Below are 16,472 nucleotides of genomic sequence, written 5' to 3' on the forward strand. Positions count from 1 at the left end.
TGCTGGCCCTGTGTGGACATGCTTTCTTTCCTCTGTGTGATAAATTATGCTGTTAAGTCCCTCTACTAAAATTTTCATTTTAGTGATTATGTTCTTAAACTACAGGATATCTACCGGGCTCTTTTTTAAAAAATAATTTTTATATTTTATTGAAAGTGATATAAGCTAATAGAATTTACATGAGTATAAATTGATACAACTTTTCTACCTGGTAAGACATCATTCCATACATTTCTTTGTTTCTTTGATATGGTCCCTTTAGCTCACTGGATATACTTGCAGTAATCCTCTGAATAATTATCTAGAAAGGCCTGTGTACGGACTTCTCAGGGAGTATGTGCCGAGTGCTCCTTCCTGGATGTGGATCATACTTTCATGCTTTGTTTTGTGTTGTTTTGTTTTCAGGAATCGTAATATTTTGCTAAGTTCTTGAAATTTAAAATAATATGATTTGGTAGCTGTGGAACTTCTTCTTTGAGGTCCCTGTCCCTCGATGTGTGTGGGCACCTTGGTAAGTTCATTCTCCCTGGGACTCGGCTGTGTGTGTTGGTACATGCTCTCTACACTCAGAGGGTGGACAACCCGGCCTCAGCCTTCACTTCTCACTTGTGTGGCGTCTGAGCAATGGCGCGGTCCCAGACACGTGCACAGCCCTGCATGTGTGCCCCAGCCTCTACATTCCCAAGATGAACTCAGACCTTTAAAACCCCACTGGCCTTATGCACTGTCTTCTCTTTCAAGCGTTTGTTTAGCCCCTTGTCCGCTCCAGTGACCAACCACCCCAGGAAGCCACACACTTCATCAGTTGCCTCTAAGTGTTTTCAACAAACACCTAGGGCAGTAGTTCTCGACCTTCCTAATGCTGCAGTCCTTTAATATAGTTCATGTTGTGGCGACCGCCAACCATAAAATTATTTTTGTTGCTATTTCATAACTAATTTTGCTACTGTTATGTTATGACTCATAACGTAAATATCAATAGGCAGGATATCTGGTACGTGACTCCTGTGAAAGGGTCGTTCGAGCTGGGTCTTGGCCCACAGGTTGAGAACCACTGATCTAGGGGAGAGGCTTTTGGCATTCCAAGGCAAGTCAGATAGTGATGACTTTTGCAAGGGGTTTTCCAGGGAGGTACTAGACAGGTCCGATGATGACAGTTATCTGGGAGTGAGACTCTAGAGGAAGTCCAATCCTGTTGTGTCCCACCCACGGCTGTCAAGCTGATGGGTTTTGCTCTTGATTGTCAAGGCCACCATGAAATTGGACAACCTGAGATGGGGTCAGGTCAGATAAAAATGTAAAACTTGCTCTTCCCAGGATGCAGCTCTTTCTCTCTTTCTCTTGAATTTAAAGTCCTAGACTGCTTGAATTTAAAGTCCTAGACTACGGACTGTGCCCTCGAATTGTGAGCCTAAACAAACCTTCCCTAGCACAGGATGCTTAGGATAGGTATTTAGTCCTGGCAACAGGAAAACTAACAGATACGTGGATTCTATTTTATTTATTATTGATGTGTTTGGATGAAGAAGAATGGGTTTTAGGAGTAGGCAATGCAGAGAAGCAATGCCATCTTAACTACACATTGGTTAATATCTGATGTCACTCAGATTGAAGCTAGGTCTTATCTAGAGATGGTATCTATTGACGATCTGCCCTGATTGATGGGGGATTTAGCTCAGCTGATTAAAAAGTGACAATTGGTATCTATGGCTAAAGGGAACTCTGGGGGCCACATATCTGCAGCTCACAGGTGCTTGGGGGCTGCATTCCTGGGTGTCTTTCTCTGATGAGAGATTTCTGCTGCTTTCAAACTCATGCAAACATACCAAGCATTTATCTTGATTTGGCTACACTAGAAAACACGGATATAAGGCACCAATCACTGTAACAAGAAATTTCCCCTTTTCTGTTGTCAAGCATGTTTTATGGGGAAGAAGCGGCTCTGTGGAGGATAGACATAATTCCCAGAAACCCCACAATTCCGTTGAATTACAATACTTGAATGCATTTTATGGACTGGGATGAAAAACTGTAATTCCCAGCTGAGTAAGACTCTCCTAACAAGAAGTTTATGGACTAAACTGGCTTGATCCAGTCTGATTAGGATTCACTGAACCTTTAGAAGACACAACTTATGCTAGGCATTGAGGGGAATAGCAAATCTCAGTCACTTCTGTCCTCCAAGACTAGCAAGGGAATTAACATGACTTGGGAGTAGGTGGTGTAGTCTACATAGGCCTGATGTCTTCCAATGAAATTATTCTGAACATCAGCCTGAAGATCAGGCCACCTGGATCTCCCCCCCCCCCCCCGCTCCCCGGCAGGGTTTCTCTGTGTAGTTTTGGTGTCTGTCCTGGATCTCGCTCTGTAGGCTAGGCTGGCCTCAAATCCACAGAGATCCACCTGGCTCTGCCTCCCGAGTGCTGGGATTAAAGGCATGCGCCACCACTGCCCGGCTGCCACCTGGATTTTTAGGCACACGCTTCACCATGCTGTTGAAGACCCAGTGATCATAAAATAATTAGTATCTGTATTTAAAAAGTTCTCTTTGGATCTTTATGGATTAGTTCACTATTCTAGAAGCAGAAATGCTATTGGCCAGTCATCTGGGGTCAGTGATCTGAACTTTCCAGAAAGTCCGTTATTTTGATGTTGAGATCTAGATTGGGGGAGGAAGGGACTACCATAGCTCCATGTAAACTTCTTTACTTTTTAAACCCCATTTTGTGTTTTGTTTTGATGTTGTTTTGGAGAAAGGCTCTCATGAAGCCCAAACCAGCACCAGGGACAGACAGAGTTATGGGCAGCCTACCAGAGATGACCACTTGGATAGCTTATAGCCAACTGGGACTACACTCAAATATTCAGAGACCCAAGTGTAGCACTGAGTGTTCAGAGCAAAGGTTTTTTGTTTGTTTGTTTTTCAAAGACAAAAACATCCTGATATCTTGCTCAGCAGCTGCAGGGTTATGAAAGCAAGCAGTTTAACAGAAGCCAAGATAAGCTGTTAGCTAGAGAAAGAGGTTTGCATAAGCAGGCAGCTTAACAGAAGCTAAGATAAATTAACTAGAACATCTTGATCCAAGAGATTAGGGCTACCCACCCTTGAGTTGGGTAAAGTAATTTTCCACCAAGGACGTAGAATTCTAGTTAAACTGAAAAAGGCCTCAGCAAGAATACAAGATGGAGGTAGTTTCTTGCTGTCACACCAGGACAGACTCGCCTGGTAACACCCACAGAGGAGGTGGGACAGTGGACTCTTTCCTGATGATGAGAGGGAGGGATATGGATGTGGATACAGCTGGGGCCACAGAAAGAGCAGTCCAGGCAGATGAAGGTGAAAACTTAAACGTTCTGATGACAGAGAAAGTGACATCAAAGATGGACACTTGGCAAGGCATGCTGAGGAAGCATGGAACAGGAGCCAGGTACAGGAACTAAGAACCATTCCCAGGGCCACAGCTTCATTCATGAACATGTTCCTGTTTGGAACACCCTCACGTCTCTTTTCTCATCTCAACTTTTCTTTTGAGACACTACGTAGCCCTGGCTTGGAACTTACTATGTGGACCAGGCTGACTTCAAACTCAGAGATCCACCTTCCTTTGCCTCCTGAGTACTATAATTGTCTTTTGTTGGTGCCTATTATTTGTTTATTTGTTTGTTTTTTGAGACAGAGTCTTGTGAAGCCTGGGTGGACTTGAACTCACCATGTAGCAGAGGATAGTCCCTGACCCTCTTGCCTCCATTTCCCCAAGACTGGAGCTATAGATGTGTACCACCAGCACCACATCTAGTTTGGATGTCTATTATGAAACAGGCAGTTAATACGTACACAGGACGCCCTCCCTATCTGGGAGTTATGCATCTGAAAATTCAACCAATCAAGGATTGAAATTCCTCTAAAAAGAAAATTACCCCTGTGTGGAGTGTGAATAGACTTCCTGTCATTAATCCCTGAGTAATACAGTAGAACAACGATTTGCATAGCATTTACATTGTATTAGGGATAATAAGTAACCTAGAGATGATTTAAAGTTTACTGGAGGATGTGTGTAGGATATATGCAAATGCCACATCATTTTGTATAAGGGACTTGAACATCTGCAGATTTAGGTACCCCTGAAGAGACTGAGGACAATAATTTTCTTCCAACCATGCCCTTGTTATAGTTTTAAGGGTTTGACAAAAATTTGTCTTTCTCTCATCTAAAATGAGGACCAGCTGAGAAATAAGACCCAGGAGACTACTGAACAGAGATGGGCATTCGCTTTTTATTGATAAGACATTCAGAGAGCCCAGTTCTATATTTGTGGTTGAACACCAAGCTAACAACCCTTTCTACCCTTCTCGAGTGAGTGAAGACCTGGGACAGCCCACCAGGAGGAATCTCAGGCTTCAGAGTCCCCCATCTACGTAGAATTGGGGAGGCAAGAGCGGCATCCCATGCCTCACAGAATTCTAGGTAATCATCAGTTGAATATTTCCTCTCAGTGGGAACCAAGGTTAATGAGGTTAAGATCAGATAACTTACTTCCCTCCAGGCCTCAGTGGAAGAAGAAGGGATGGGGCTAGAGATCAGGAGTGTTCTCTCTTCAAGTGCCAGCTATGTGTACACAAAAGGCAGGAGGCACCGAAATTCCGCCCAACAAGACCGGATGAGGGGAATTGTTCTAGCTTTATGACAGCAGAGGAAGACAGCCCTTGAGACGTCCCTGGAGAGGTCACTCAGATAACACGTGGCAGGGAATTCCAGAGCCAAATCTATGTAGCTCTGAACACTTGCCTCTAGTCACTAGCTCTAGACTCTTTTAGACTCGTAGAAGGAAGCATTATAGTAGAACAGGTGCGTGTTCCCAGCAGTGGCTGGCACAAGCCCCTTATCATCAGAAGACTGCAGTGCACAGGCCCCAGGCTCTGGGCCACTTACCTTACATTGTCATTGCCTTCTGTCCAGACTCAGTTTCCCTCCTTCCCTCCCTCCCCACCCCTAAGTCTGCCCCCCATCCCTTCCATCTTTATCTTCATCCCCAACTCTATCACTTTCATTTTTGAGGCTTGGTCTCACTAGGTCGCCCAAATTGACCTTCAACCTGTGATCCTCCTGCCTCAGCTTCCCCAATGCTTGGATTATAGGTGTGTAGGCATGCACCATCACACATGGCCATTAGCTCATTTCCTTGCTAAGACAGTGTACCTGAGAGCAGGAACTACAGATACTGCCAGAGACTTTCCACAATGCTGCAGGATGTTCCATTATTTGATGTATAGTGTGAGACGCTTTGTGTCCTTCCTTCCTCCCTCCCTCCCTCCCTCCCTCCCTCCCTCCCTCCCTCCCTCCCTCCCTCCCTCCCTCCTTCTTTTCTTCCTTTCAAATGACTGTCCTTAAATTATTGTGTCCAAGGCATTTCAAGAGAGTGGAGAGTGGGTTAATTGAAACTGTGCAGAAAATTGAATCCAAGTGTGTACTTTTTAGTTTCCACTGGGGGGCGCTGTCTACTTTGATGGAAGTGCAACTATGGTCCATTTCAACAATTCCAGCAACCTCTCAGCTTCCCATGTGAACTTGTGCCCTAGGCAATTGACCCACTGTCTACTAGGTGACCTGGCTTTTCACAAAGCCCCACAATGCGTTTGTACCAGGATTCAGACAAGACCCTGGTCAGTCTAATTTCTACTGGGCTAAGCCCACACATTTAGAGGGCTCTTGTCATCCTTCATTGTATTTTATGTATTTTTTACTTCCAGCATCAGGCTCTACCTGGCCTCCCCATGTATGTGTGCCTCCCCTACACTGTCCATGCTGTCTGTGACATCATTTCCCATTGATAAAAGACATGACCGGCATCTCTCCCACGGGCTGGCTTCTTGGGTCCTCACTTTTGTTTGGATCCGTCCACCTTCTCCCCACACTGTGAACACATGGCTTTAGCACACAGGACTGTCATCTTGTGACAATAAGGATGGGTACATGTGTGGGTGTGGGTGCACACACACAAGACTCACGTGGAGGTCAGAGGACAACCTTAGAGGGTTGACCCTCAAGTCCCTTTCATCCTCTTTTGTTTGGAGTCGGGGCCTCTCACTGACTGGGAGTGTCTTCATGAAGTCCAGGTTAGCTGGCCCCTGAGCTGGCCGAGCTCCATTTGTCTCACAGCTCTGGGGTTACAGGCATGTCATGCCATCTGGATTTACATGGGTTTCGGGGATCTGAACTCAGGCCCTCATGTTTTTCCAGGCAAATGCTTACCCACTGACCCATCTCCTCGGCTCCTCAACCCTGTTTTAAAGGTGGAGAATCCAAGATCCAAGGAGAAATGAGCTGTCTAGAGTCCCCACTAGGAGGGTGGGCAGTGGGGAGGCAGCTGTGACTCCAGTTTCAGTGCCGTTCCACACCACACGTGGGGTTTTATTGCCCTCACCCCCACCGTCAGTGGGACTGCCTCCCAGCACCCCGCTGCTCTTTTGTTCTCTGTTCCCTCCTGTGGCATGCTTCCAGCTGGGCTGATTCATGGATCTGGGACCGCATGGCTCCCATTAACTTCGAGGAAAGGCATAAGGCAAAACCCACATCAATCAAGACTCTAAATTACTCATCCATCTTTGCAGGTGACACATGGATTAAGATGAACTTGGAGAGAAGAATAACTATAGAAAAGCTATTTAGATTTATGAAAATTGCTTAAGAGTTTATATCAAGTCCCCAAATGGAAGCCGACTCTGTGTTCTCAGCACAGATGAGACGAAATGGCCGTGAGAAGAACCAGGTTGTCACAATACAACAGCCTTGGGCTTGAAGTCACAGGGGCTGGGACTCCCCCATTCACTGCCTGCTTAGCTTGTGTTGGTAGGCAAGTCTTTAACTGTAGGATTCGTTTTCTCATTTTAAAATTAAACACGGATTTTTAATTATGCATGGGGGGGCACATGTGTAAGTACAGTTAGTTGTTCACAGAGTCTAGAAGAGAGCACCAGGTATCCTGGAGCTTTGGGACATCAAACTCAGGTCCTCTAAAGGAGCAATGCATGCTCTTAACCACTGAGTCATCTCTCCATCCCATTTTCTAATTTCATTTTTCATTCTCCCAACGAAACTGAAGAATCAGGTTTTGTCCCATTTTTACAGATAGGGAAACTGAGGCACAGAAAGGTTAAGGTATTTGCTCAAGGTAGCATTGTTACCCAAGGATGAGGCAGTGTCAGACGTCTTTGTGCCACTTTATCTCCTAAATGAGACGTGAGTCCAAAGCATCAGGCACAGAGTAGGTGCTTTGTGAGGCTTTCTGAAGCCAAATCTCCGGGACAGTTGTCCCAGCACTGTGGGACCTAGTAGGCGCTCAATTAGTCAAGTTTCATGGCACAGTTCCGTGGAAACTGCTCTGCTTTTATTTAATGACTTGCTTAGATGCGTTTTAATATGCAGACCACAATGCCGGTACACTGTCTTCTGGATGGCGAGGCGCAGGCATTCATTATTTTATGAGCTGCGTATGTCATGCAGAGCACAAGCCCCTTTCTTAAACCAACACAACATGCAAATAGAAATTTCATGTAAAATCACATTCAGACAGACTCAAAGTAGAAACAGATGTCTGAAAAATACGAACGCTGGGCTTATTAAATATTTTATCATCAAATATTTCATACATTTCAAAAATGTCATCTGTGAAAACACAGAAATACCGCCTCAGGAGAACCAAAATATTTAATCACTTTCAAGAAATTCTTAAAAATAAGTCCTCACCCCAGAACTATTCCAGGCAGAGAACAAATTTCCAGGTGCAGCAAGCTATATTTATTATATTTTCATCAAAATCAGTAACCTAGTTGAAGGAGATACAGTAATCAGTAAGGTCATTATTAGGTAAGATAATGACTTCTGAATGAATTCTCTCATTAATCTCATTACAAAATGGTAATGGTACCTGACTAATCATGCCAGAGGGGAGAGCTGTGTTGAATCAGAGCAAAATTAAGGCTGTAATCATTGAGCTGCTCTCCTTGTTTCTTCAGGAAAACCTCACTGGGCGCTTGGAGAGCGGCTTGAGGTTCCTCTGACCCAGTGGACTGCAGATCTGAAGGCTGGGACACTCACAGTGTTGAGGGCAGGTGGGGAGAGCTGGGTGGCAGCAGCAGAAGTGGGCTCTTCCTGCTTCTGTCCTCTACCTCCTGGGTGCCCTTGGCCGGGTCATTCTTATCTCTGGGCTCCATTTGCTTGACTTGGTCCTCTGTTTCCATCCTTGATTCATTTATAGTCTGGGCTCTATCCATCAACCCACATGGTCCAGAACGAAGGCTGGATCACTTCACTCCCAGCAACGGCTGCCCATCTCCCCAGAGAAGTTCCCAGGCCCTTCCATGGACCACCATGGCTTCCTTCATCCTCGATGCTGTTTTACTTCTACAGCATGAACCTTGTTACTGCTGTTTGAGCACACATACACGCCTGGGTTGTCCCTCAGCCCCACTCTGCATTTCTTTCTGGCGTACCCCCTCACCTTCTCTCAGTCTTTGCTCAACTGTTGCCACCTCAGTCCTGCCTTAGCCCAGCCCACCGCACCGAGAGCTGCAACCTCTCTGTCATCACTCAAGGCCACTCTTTCCTTCTCCACATTCTTATTATTCACTGCATGATTTATTGAATGTCTTGTCCGTCTGCCTCCTCCATGTCCCCCTCAGGAATGTAAGCTCCCCAAGGGTTTAGCGTGGTGACGGTTCATCTACATGCCAGGCACAAAGCAGATGTGCAATGTTTGAGGGATGGAGACCGGGCAGGAAGGCAGGAACCCAGTGTGGGGGACGGAGGACCAGGGATGACTGAGTGCATTCACAGGGGGGAGTATGGGTGGGACTAGCCTTGCTGTTACAGACTGGAGCTGCACCAAGGCCCTTTATTTCTATGAGAACGGACAGTGTCAGGGTCAAGGAAACCTGCACAACCAGAAGGGTAGTGCCATCTGACTGTGGCCTTACCCCAAATTCCAGCACCAGTGTAGGTAGGGATTAGGAATGCTTGATTAGACTCCTTGTGGTGAAAATTAGGAAGGTGACAAACTCATGCATTGTCACAGAAAGAGCCTCTCACTCCTGGTTTGTAGTGGTGTTCATGAACGCTGTGTGGTTGCTCATTAAACACTCGGTGAATTAAGCTCTCAGTTAACACTTGAATTCATTTTTATAGGGTCCAGTAATAAACTGACCAGTGCTAAAACAGTCTCAAAATCACACCTCTCAAGGGACGATGGGAAAATAAGGGAGTACTTATACCGAGTCACAGAAGGCGGAAATAGTGCAGTCTTGGGTACTCGCAGGACCAGTATACAACAGCTGGATGGCTTTTATTGTTCTGTGGCTTTAGAGCTAGGATAGCATCACATACCCTCACTCCAGATCAACAGTCAGTATCACTAGCTGGTCCTGGGCATTCTCCTGCCATGTCAGACCAAACCTCGGAATACTATTCCACACAACACAGCATGCCAAGCTTTCCAACCCAGCTGAATGAAATCTCACAGAAGGAATGGAATTGGCATGCTTTCTCTAGAAAACAAGGATAGATCATGGATTGAAAGCCATGAGTATTAAGAAATATATTTATGTCCAAGTGTAGTAGGAGCACAACTCTGATTCCAGCACCCTGGAGGGCGATGAGATTGAGGCTGTCCTGGGCTACATATGCAGAACGTGTGCTGTGGGATGGTCTGTATGTCAAATGTGTTGCTGATTGGTCAGTAAATAAATCACTGATTGGCCAGTGGCCAGGCAGGAAGTATAGGCGGGACCAACAGAGAGGAGAATTGAGAGAACAGGAAGCTGGGTGAGGGAGACACTGCCAGCCGCCACCATGACAAGCCGCATGTGAAGATGCCGGTAAGCCACGAGCCATGTGGCAAGGTATAGATTTATGGAAATGAATTAATTTAAGATATAAGAACAGTTAGCAAGAAGCCTGCCACGGCCATACAGTTTGTAACCAATATAAGTCTCTGTGTTTATTTGGTTGGGTCTGAGTGGCTGTGGGACTGGCAGGTGAGAGAGATTTGTCCTGACTGTGGGCCAGGCAGGAAAACTCTAGCTACAAACGTGTCTCAAAACTAACCAACAAAATATTAACTGGATGAATTAACACAATTTTCTGGATGTGGGAAGGGCTGCTCAAGAGGCTGCTGCTGTCCCCTCCTTGCTGATGGTGGCCAGGAACAAGGAAAACAGCCGAGTCCCCACTGGTAGTGTTGAGTTTGACAGTTCAGACTCGTAGTTGTATCTGACCAGGCGTCTTAACAGCTAGGGATGGTGAGTGGAGCTCAAGAAGAGGGACAAGGCACACCGACTGGTCAACCCAGCACACAACATCTGCATGTTTGTGCGTGGGGCCAGGAAGTTTGGCCATTTTCTTCTGCTGACCAGGTTCCTGCTTCGTGAGGTCTCGTTGGCATTATCTTTTGATTTGGTGTTTGATCCTGCAGCCTTCATGTTGTAGGGACCCCTTTGCCTCACTGTGGGCCCTGTGACGACCATGTACTCAGTACCTGCACTGGATAGTTTTTATGTTAGCTTGACACAAGCTAGAGTATCTGGGAAAATGCCTCCAAAAGATTGTACTGTAGGCAAGCCAATAGGGTGTTTTCTTAATTAATGATGGGGGAGAGCCCAGCCCATGGTGGGTGGTGCCACCTCTGGCTTGGTGGTCCTAGGTTCTATAAGAAGGCAGGCTGAGCAAGCTATGGGGAGCAAGCCAGTAAGCAGCATTCCATCCATGACCTCTGCATCAGCTTCTGTCTTCAGGTTTCTGCCCAACTTGAGTTCCTGTCTTGCCTTCCTTCAGTGGAGTGTGATTTAGGATGTGTAAGCCAAATAAACCCTTTCCTCCCCAAGTTGTTTTTGGTTATGGTGTTTTGTCTCAGCAACAGAAACCCTAACCATTGCCTCCCACATGTTCCGTGCATATACCTAAACACAGAAGTTCTCTCTCACTCCTTCCTTCCATCTTGGTTTCTCGTGTAGGCACAGGACACCACGAAGGCATCTGACCTTGGCTTGGAAGGAACATATGCCGGTAATTGAGCCAGTTACCCACAATCCCTTCTGCCCATGGTTTCTTCCAGACCAGGACTCTGGAGTCGGCCCTCCATATAGTTCCTCATCACCCCCTCTTCTTTCCTCTCCTTCCCCTTTCCCTCTGGTAAGAGCGTACCTTATCACTACTCTTCATGTCTACAACAGGGCATTATGAAGTCACTTCCCGGTCCAAGTAGAGAAGTCACCCCGCATCTGAAGCCCTTTGGCTCTTTTCCCACCAGAGGCCTCTGTCAAGGCTGTCTTCTGTTCCCGTCTTTGTCTCACAGTTCTGGTCTGATCAGAACTGGGACATGACCTTTCTGAGCTAGACTCTTAGCTGGCACTCATGTTTCTCTCAGAAGGAAAGAAGACCATTGGTTCTGTAAATGGGAAGCCACAAGACAATACGACAATACCAGGATATGCAAAACTGTTTATTATAGTATTATTTATAACGGAAATAAAGTCAGGAACAAATTGAATATCTAATGAAAGGGGATCAAAGCTCGATCTTAAATGATATTATAGAACATTGTTCATTTACACAGGCAGAATTTTATCACATATTATCAGGCAAGGAAAGATCAGTATAAACATGGTATGAAATATTATTACATTTTGTAAAAGTATGTAACTACCTCCATGTGGCAAAATGACAAATTATTATTTTATTTTCAAGACAGGGTTTCTCTGTGTAGCCCTGGCTGTCCTGTAACTTGCTCTGTAGACCAGTCTGGCCTGGAACTCAGGGATCTGCCTGCTTCTGCCTCCTGAGTGCTGGGATTAAAGGTGTGTGCCATCATCATCCCATTGACCTGAAGAATGATTTTTTTTTTAAATTTTTCCCTTGTTCTCTACAATATTTTCCAAATTCTAGTGGACGTGGTTAAATGTGATGGCTTTTTTTTTTTTGGTCAGAAATAAAAGAATAATAAATGCTCTCATCACTTTTTTAAAGAAGTAGACTGGTGAGTCCTTGTTGGGAATAGCAAGGGTTCTGAAGGTGCAGAGGATGTAGTAGCCAGCTTCTTCCTATTTGAGAGACTCTGGTCCTGTGTCCTTCTCAACTTTGGCATCTTGCTCAGTGATGTAATGGAAGGGGGCTCCGCTTTGGTGGTCCCCAGGCTGTTGGGCAGTGGCCAATGCTCCCACCAGCACAGAAAGTGCCCCCCCCCAGGCCTCCCACCACACTCCCATCACTCTGTATTGAACAGGCTTAGTAGCCAGAGAGCCTGCTGCCTGGTCTCCAAGCCCGAGTACCCTGGAGCTTCAATCTTTTATGAAATAGCTTTTCATTTTCCCTTCTCAACTAAGGGCTTTTACAAGCCACCGAGTGGTTCTTTGTACATCAATTTTTAATCTTGTTAAGGTTTTATTTTTCCACTTGACCAATGCTCAGTTCATAAATAACACATCAAAAATTTGCTCCAATTCTTTCTGTAGGTTTTTGTTTGTTTGTGTTTATTTTTAAATGGCCTCCTACTGGGAAGGAAGAAAGTGGAGAACACGTCAATGTCTGCATGTCCTTCCCTTGTATACAGACTTCAATGTCTGCCTGTCCTTCCCTTGAATACAGACTATAATGGCTGCCTGTGGACAAGCAGAGGAAGCCCTGGTTCTCAGCATAGCACTCAAGGTTGCCATGCCTGGCCCCTTACTCCCCCTTCAATCAACTCTCCTCCAGTACACCTGGCAAGGCAAAACCAAGCCCTGCTCCAGCACCTACTCTACTCCCCAGTCCTACCATCTCTGCCTACCTCTAACCTCCATTTTGGGGGCTTAGGGAAGGCATAGAGTGATTTTGCTTCATATATCATGTTTCTGTCTGGTTTTCTCTGAGCTGTGTTTCTGAATCACTAACTCTGTATTGCTTCTTTGTAGACATGGCTGCATTAGTCAGTGCTGGACTTGAGGTCAGATAGATGTGTGAGAATCATACCCCATATCACTGTTTACAAGTTCTATGCGTTTATTCACCAAAGTGAGGGGAGGGAGGGGAAGATAGGAGGGAGGGGGAGGGAGAGAAAGAGAAAGAATTATTTAGGTTTAGATGGACAGTCTGACCAATGGTCAACAGACAGAGTTGGCCAGGCAGAGACAGTTAGCTAGATGGCCAGTATTAAGAGTGTTTGGAGAAAGATGGAGAACACACAGATACAAGAATACAGCTGCAGCTGAGAGTTCAAATTCGGCCCAAATCTCAGATTTCATGGCTACAGAAATCCTGTCATACATCCAACCTGTTGTTCTGCACTATGACACGTGTATTTGAAGTTAATTCTCTCTTTTTTTTTTTTTGGTTTTTCGAGACAGGGTTTCTCTGTGTAGCTTTGCGCCTTTCCTGGGACTCACTTGGTAGCCCAGGCTGGCCTCGAACTCACAGAGATCCGCCTGGCTCTGCCTTCCGAGTGCTGGGACTAAAGGCGTGCGCCACCACCGCCCGGCTACTCTCTTTTTCTCTCTCCTCCCTCTTCTTGCCCTCCCTTTCTCTTTCCCTCTCTCTGCCTTTCTCTCTCCTTCTCTTCCCCACCATTCCCACCACCCCGTGTGTGTGTCATTGTATGTGCATTTCTCTGTCCAAGGCACTTGGAAGATGTCAGCAGATACAATTATTTGGCTCTTGGTATCTGAGGATCAGAATATTATCTTATATAACCAAATAGGATTTTGCCAAGAACACTAGCCATGATTCCATATAATCATTGTACAATGTGTGCCTGAAATGTACCCCAAAGGCCAGTGACTTAAAGGCTTATTGAAGCTGAGGGGTGGTGGAACCTTCAACAGGCAGGAATATCCCCTTAGAGGGATTGAGGGATCCTGGTCTCTTCCTCTTTTTCCTATCACATCTTGACCATTTATTGAATGACTTTGCTCCTATAGTGATGTGCTATCATGGACCCAAAGCAATGAGGACAATTGGTTCTTTGATCATGACTGAAATATCCAAGACTGTGAACCAAAATAAATCCTTTTTCTTTATAAGATGATTGTCTCCAGCATTTTGCTATAATACTAGAAAGCTGACTGTGACTGTAGCCATCTAACATCTATGCTTCATTAGCCCCCAACCAAGATCCAATCAAGTTCAGATAGTTCATCTTCACTGCCTCTTTTTAAATCTAGAACAGCTCTAATACTCATCTTTATTGACTTTGGGAAACTCTAGGCTACTGTCTTATGAAATGGTTCACATTTTGGAGTTTCTTATTATTTCTTTGTATTATCATTTAACATTTTCCTTTATTCCTTGTATTTTCTATCAAATACTTAGCACAGAATATAGCCCACTACAATGGTAAGTATGGGCTTAATTCTTTTCCTTTCGGTACCAAGTTTTAGAGTAAAGAGTTGAAGTTGTGAATCTTTGAATGTTGGCATCTGACTTGATTCTCTTTCTTCCTCTGTTGTGAATTATGTTTTTAGGGTCTGGAGAAATGGCTCAGGGGTTAAGAGCATGCACTACACTTGCCTAGAACCCAAGTTTAGTTCCACTATCCATGTCCAGTGGCTCACAGCTGCCTGGCACTCCAGCTCTAGGGGATCTAACACCCTCTTCTGGCCTCCTCTGGCAATTGCACTTACTTGTACATGGACACACACACATACACACACACACACACACACACACACACACACACACACACACGAACACACGATTCCCAGGAATCTACAAGGATAACCCCAGCTAAGACTCTTAGCAATAGCAGATACATAACCTGAACTGCCCATCTCCTGTGACCAGATTGGTGCCTAGCCCAACTGTCATCAGAGAAGCTTCATCTAGCAACCGATGGAAACAGATACAGACCCACAGCCAAACATTAGGTGGAGTTTGGGGGAATCCTGAGAAGAGGAGGAGAAAGGATTGTAGGAGCCAGAGGGGACAAGGACACCACATGAAAATTCACAGAATCAACCAACATGAGCTCATAGGGGCTCACAGAGACAGGAAGCCTGGATGGGACTGACCTAGGCCTTCTGCATATATGTTACAGTTGTGTAGCTTGGTCCTCTTGTGGGACTCCTAACAGTGGGAGCAGAGGCTGCCTCCAACTCTTTTACAGGCTTTTGGGAACCTACTCCTCATACTGGGTCACCTTGCCCAGCCTTAGTACATGGGAGGTGCTTAGTCTTACTCTAACTTGATACACCATGTTTTGTTGATACCCATGGGATACCTGCCCTTTCCTAAACAGAAACAGAGGAGGAGTGAATTGGGGGGTGGGAACAGAGTGGAGATGGGGGGAGGGACTAGGAGGAGAGGAGAGAAACTGCAGCCAGGATGTAAAATAAATAGATAAATAAATTTATTAAAAAATAAATAAAAATAAAAATCTTGACTGAATCATTCTTTGAAGTCATTCCATCCATTGCTTTACTTAGTTATGAATTCATCAGAGGATGATAGAAGGATCCAGTGATTCCCCCCATCCCCGTATACTATATGGTTGTCATGTTATTTATCTTAAAATCCACATGTCTTCAAGAATTTGCAATTTCCACTCTAATATTTCTGCACACATGGAGTATTCCCATATTTCCATGTATAGTAAATCTGTTTCTGATCTCTTTACTCCATTCTATTGATGTATCTGTCAAGTTATGTGATGTTAAACTCTTATATCCAAGAGAACTAGTTTCCCTGGGCATTGGTTTAAGTTTTTCTTTGCTTTTTCCTGAATGTTCCTATATTAGGACTGAGTTGTCTAGTTCCAAGAAAAAAGAAGCATTGGTATTTTTACTGTGATTGGAACAAATTTATTATTTGAGAACTACATTTGAGAAAGGTCATGTAAAAATGCCTATGGAGAGTATCACATCATTTTTATTATTAAGTAATTATAAATTTAACTATTATTATTAATATTTATGAGTATATAAATTCCATAATATTGAACTATCCTTGAATTGTTATGTGTTATTTTAAATATGGCATTGGATTTCTTAATAAAGTTTCACTGTGATTTTTGTGTAATTACTGAGACATGAGATTGGCCAGGAGCCTCAGTTTTTTATACCATGTTTGTCAGGTTTATCTACCAATTTTATTTTGACTTTCTCCCCAGATTTGTAAGTTTGCATTGTTTTCTGCTACTTTAAACAGTTTAAGTGACACAGAAATGATCTCATTTTGAACCCATAGATAGCATTAATCACCCTTTGAAGTCATCTGGCTCTGGGGTTTTTATGGTTGTCTAACGGTTCTATAACTTTCTCTACTGTGGAAATGGATCTCTCCAAGCTGCCTCCACGGTGTCAGTTCTCATCAGTTGTATTTCTCCTTGAACATTATCTACCCATCTGCCATAGTTAGCATTTCTATTGCTGTGAAGAGACACCGTGACCACAGCAACTCTTATAAGGAAAACATTTAATTGTGGTGTCTCATTTACAGTTCAGAGATTCAGTCC

This window comes from Peromyscus eremicus, chromosome 2 (genome assembly GCF_949786415.1).
Source record: "Peromyscus eremicus chromosome 2, PerEre_H2_v1, whole genome shotgun sequence".
Lineage (NCBI taxonomy): Eukaryota > Metazoa > Chordata > Mammalia > Rodentia > Cricetidae > Peromyscus > Peromyscus eremicus.